The following is a 5,203-nucleotide window of genomic DNA, read 5'->3' on the forward strand; positions in this document are numbered from 1 at the left end:
TCATGTAGACCCATCTTTCATTTCTTCACTTGACCCATTTTCAACTCCATTTGGCTTGAACCATCACCCCTTTTGTCCTTTCACTTATCCTGCTTTCCACCCTATCACTGACATCCCATTATATATTCTTTCCCTCATCCCACTCCCTTTCCCTGCATCTGCACTTGTGCAGAATAAATTACATTTCTAACTTTTACCAGTGCTGATTCAAGGTCCTTGACATGAAACGATAACTCGGGTATTTTTCACTCCACAGATCTGCCAAGTATCTCCAGCATTTGTTGCTGTATCTGCAGAGGCTGGGCTGATAGTGGAAGCAAGTGAAGGACTTAGGCCCAACCTCTCACTTGGCTCAGTGTTGAGTCACAGTTGCAGTGCATGATGAAATATGTCCCTACATTGTTAGGATGAGCTCTGCTGTTGTGTATCTCCCCGTGGCTGACACGACATAGCACCCTACTGACAGTAACTGGCTACAAAAACACACTAGTAATCCCCATGGTAACAGGCTGCCTTCATTATCTATGTTGCAGGAAAATAGCATGCCAATTCTTTACCATTTCCAGATGAAATTTGACCATTTTGGAAGAAGTAATGGAGATCATTCTTCCTGATGGAGATTAAATACTGAGCAGGCAGTTAAAATCATAGAACCCCTACAGTGTGGAAGCAGGCCATCTCACCCAGACCCATCCCCTACACTATCCCTGTCACCCTGAATTTCCCATGGCTAACCCACCTAGTCTACACATCCCTGGACTGTCTGGGCAAATTAGCATGGCCAGTGCACCTAATCTGCACATCTTTGGACTGTGGGAGGAAACCCACGCAGACACGAGAAGAATGTGTATACTGTACACACAGAGAGACGCCCAAGGCTCGAACTGAACCCAGGTACCTGGTGTTGAGAGACAGCAGTGCTGCTCAATCAATCAATGATACTCATTCAATATGCATTTTGTATTAGTGGGCACAGGATCCTGTGACTCATTATTCCCATCCTTACTCACTGTGGTGCCTGACCTCCAGTCCAGCTGAGATCAGAGCAGGCCTGGAATCAAGCCTAAACTGTTCTAGCTCTGCATAAGATTCAATTGGAATAAGTTTAACTCAACCCACTGGGTTTATGGTAAATAAGTGCCCATTTTGATGGAGACTGAATGGGGCAGGGTATAGATTATTTTCTGATGAAGGGTCTAGGCCCGAAACATCAGCCTTCCTGCTCCTCTGATGCTTCTTGGCCTGCTGTGTTCATCCAGCTCTACACCTTGTTATCTCAGATTCTCCAGCATCTGCAGTTCCTACTATCTCTATAGATTATGCAGCCTACTCCTGCCAGGATTAATGAGGTGAAAGTTGTCTCCAATATCTTAGTTTTAAGTTAGCATATTGTCACCAACACAAGCACAGCAGGGTCAATGATCCCAAAGAAGCAATGTATTCTCCCATATGTTGTGCATCATCAAACCACACAGTGATTTCTCAAAATCACTGAGGTCTTGTAAACCAATACATCACACCTGAGCTTCGGAAATATTAATTTATTGAATTACATTCCTTAGAGCAACAGAATAGCTAGACATTGGATTCTAACTAATAGCAACTCGTTTATTATGTACAGCAAAAAGAATATGTAGTCCACATCGAGCACATCTGTTAGCCAACCTTACTGTTCACTTAAAAGCTGATACAACACTTAAAATAACAGGCAGTGTCCAGAGTATGTGGGCATAGGAGAGATGGGTACATTAATAGCAGCCTGGGTCACACTGTGCACAGCTAATCTACCTATCAACTTCCAACTAGTAATTTGTGTTTTTTTTTAAACTTAGCTTTTTATTGCATGTATACGCTTGTTTTAAGTCAAAATAAATGTGACATCATTAGTTGAATTAACTACTCTCATGGGCCCAAAAACAAGTCACACAGAGAATCTACTAGTGAGTTCTAGAAGGAATGGGAGTTCGGAGTGGAACTCAGATTTATTGCTTTCATCCTATCACTTCGTTATTTTGCCTTCCTCTTTTTTGTTCTCATAACCTTAGTGCCTCTGATCATTGTTATGATCCAATTAAAGGTGTTTTTATTTTGGTGCAGTTTGCTGTCAATGATTGTAGCAAGAGAGAGAGACGTGTGGATGTGAGATGGGCCCCGGGGAAAGTAAAATACTTGGTTTACATGCTGCTGAAATACATCTCATTTTATTTGCTACAAGGGAGTGGGCTACTTTTACAAGGCTTCCTACTGAGAATATAAGATATACACTGAATGCTTATAGGGGGGAACCTACAGTTTGTGAAAAGTTTTACTGGGGTTAAGCTAGCATGGGAACAAGTGTGGCCCGTTTTACATTGCTATAAGCTCTGTACAAGATGAGGATGGAGGAATGGCTGGGGGAACATCGACCTTTACAATATACAGGTTAATTCATAAGTTTTGCAATGTGTATGGACACTGAGTTAAACACCATCACTTTAAACCAAGACTTACAGTGGTAAGCACAGTTGTACAATTACTAATTAAAGGGGCTGGAAGGTATTTCCTTCAATGTACAGACATGCAGAAAAGAACCAGCATTGATATACAATTTTATACATTTTCTTATTTCTTGTGTAGTATGAACACAACACCTACGAGTACTGCAAGGGCCGTGATGGCAGCCCCTCCGAGTATATATGGTTTCATGTTTTCAAAAAAATTGCTGGGGTGCCCTTCAGACGTATCTTCCTTGTTATCCTGGCCTTCCGGCTGGGTATCCACAGCCTTCTTTTGTTCTGAGGTACCAGCCGGCGGTGGTACTGAGCTGTCCCCTGTGGGCTTCGGTTCACTGGCTGTAGTCACTTCAGCGGCTGGTTTCTTAGGAGCATTTGCAGGCTCAGGCTGTTTGCCAGAAAATTCCTTCTTATCCCCAGCTGCGGTGCTTGTTTTCAATGTGGCAGACTTGGGGGACTCTTTAGCTTCTGCTTTGGATCTGTTTCTCATTTCCATGACTACCTTCAAGTCTTCCTTCCAAACTCTTCCTCTCCGATAGTGCTTCTTAGTATTTTCCCTGTAGTTTCCTGTCCACAAAGGCAAAATTTTCAGATGGGCTTTCTAAAATGTATTCATCGTTAATGAACAGGTCTCCTTTTCACTTGTCTCTTCAATTCTCATATTCCACAGTCTTGATGGAACAGCCTTAAAAGAACAAACAGAACCATCAATCAGAACAGCAGTCCTCAGAGCAGAGAAGGCCGCACAAATTTTTACAGAAGTGATCAAAATGAGAATAAACCTTGGTCAAATAGCTAGGTAGTGGCAAAAGAGCTGGTAACCAAGCCAGGGGAGCTGAGAAGTAATTCCATTTATGCTTTTGGTCACATTGGTCCGAAACGCACTATCCGAAAGAGAGGTAAAACCAAATTCAGTAGCAGATTTGAACAGGAAACTGAATAGATAGCTGAATAGTCAAAACAAAAATTGTAGAGTTTTTGGAAAGAGCGGGGAAATGGAGCTAATTTAAATAGCTTTTTGAAAAACCCAGCATTGACATAATGGACTGAAAGGTCTCCGATAGTGCATATATGTATTCTCTATATGTGAAGATTAGTTCTGGATACACATAAATACTTACAATGATCTTTAACAATCAGATGTATCTTTTTTACTTTAATAATTTCATTAAGTTGATTGTAATATATTTTAAATCATTTCCAATTTTGTTTAAATTGTGCCAATACTAAAGCACAGCTCTATGGGCATCAGTAACCTACCAATACTTTAAGGGAACATTCTTTGTATGTAAGCCTAGGCATTAACAGCAGCTGACAATTTGACCAAAAGCAACTGACCGATCAATGCGTTCCCCACCCCCCTCCGCCTCCTCATTTGTAGTTGCAAGTGTACGCTTTCCAATTGGGATTATAGGGTAGAAACCAGCAGCAGAAACTAAAAATAATTTTACTTACAGGGATTTTGGAGGCAGTCGTAGCGAGGTTATTCGAGAATTACACTTGTGGCTCCTCAGATCTGTGGATCACACCACGTGCTAACTCATCTGATAAGCCACTGGGTGAGTCAACAAAAGGCCCTTTGAAAAGTGAATCATGCCAACCCACATAATGTAAAAACTGCTGCTCTACAACATTTAGATGTGACTAATTTGTTTTCAAATCAAAACTGTTTTAAAAAAGACAATATGAGATCCTAATTTTCTCTGGAAATATGGATGTGGAGCACAAAACCAGAGGGATAATATTCTAATTAACATAAATTAATAATTTGGTCAGAGTTAGAGAATTGTGTCTAGAATGGGATTACCTACTTTAGGAACAACGTCAGACCATTCTTTAATGGTTCTGAAAGAGAGTCAGTACCTTGGTGGCAGGAATGAGAGATTTCAGTTATGAAACTGGAACTCTTTTCATGAAAACATAGGAGGTTAAAAGGAGATGTTTAAAATTATATTGAACGATGAGCCTGAGAGGTGACTTTATAGAGGTTTATAAAATCGTGAGGAGCATGGATAAGGTGAATAGCCAAGGTCATTTTTCCAGGGTAAGGGAGTGCAAAACTAGAGGGCATAGTTTTAAGGTGAGAGAGGAAAGATTTAAAAGGGACCTGAGGGGCAACTATTTCATGCAGAGGATGGTGCGTGTATGGAATGAGCTGCCAGAAGAGGTGGTGGAGGCTAGTATAATTACAACATTTAAAAGTCATCTAGGTGGTTATATGAATAGGAAGGGTTTAGACAGATATGGGCCAAAAGCTGGCAAATGGGATTAGGTTAATTTCGGTTATTTGGTCGGCATGGATGAGTTGGACTGAAGGGTCTGTTTTCATGCTGTACATCTTTATGACTCTATAAGGTTGCTTGTGAAGTTACACCCGGAAGGCTGTGTGTTGGTAACTGAAGGGCATAATTCTGAGATGAACAGAAGAACAATTGAAGCAATCCAGTGAGATTGTTTTATGAAAGGGGTATTAGGTTCTGGAATGTCTATAAGAACCAGTGATGAAAGCAAAATCCATAATAGGTTTTTAAAGGAGATTGGACGGAAATTAAAAATAAAGCATTTTTTTTATGAGTGTGGGGAAAAGGAGAACTATATGTGCAATAAATGGATGTTTGCATTTGTGGTCAACACCATAGCTAGGTCAAGCAAAGTTTGAAGTAGAAATAATTACGAATGTTTTCACAATAAAAGTCAATCCAGTCAGTAGG

At 40.7% G+C, this 5,203-nt stretch overlaps 1 protein-coding gene across 1 annotated transcript in view; it reads right to left on the reverse strand.

The window, feature by feature from the left end:
- Positions 1 to 1,526: 1,526 nt before the first annotated feature.
- The window catches only part of LOC109912099 (mitochondrial glutamate carrier 1), a 147,097-nt gene continuing 143,420 nt past the window's right edge, over positions 1,527 to 5,203 (reverse strand). Inside the window, exon 11 of the mRNA XM_048607286.1 lies at positions 1,527 to 3,177. The gene's annotated coding sequence lies outside the window, so the exon portion shown is untranslated. The remainder of the gene's footprint in view (positions 3,178 to 5,203) is intronic.

The sequence above is a fragment of the Rhincodon typus genome, chromosome 17 (genome assembly GCF_021869965.1).
Source record: "Rhincodon typus isolate 14 chromosome 17, sRhiTyp1.1, whole genome shotgun sequence".
NCBI classification, from domain to species: domain Eukaryota; kingdom Metazoa; phylum Chordata; class Chondrichthyes; order Orectolobiformes; family Rhincodontidae; genus Rhincodon; species Rhincodon typus.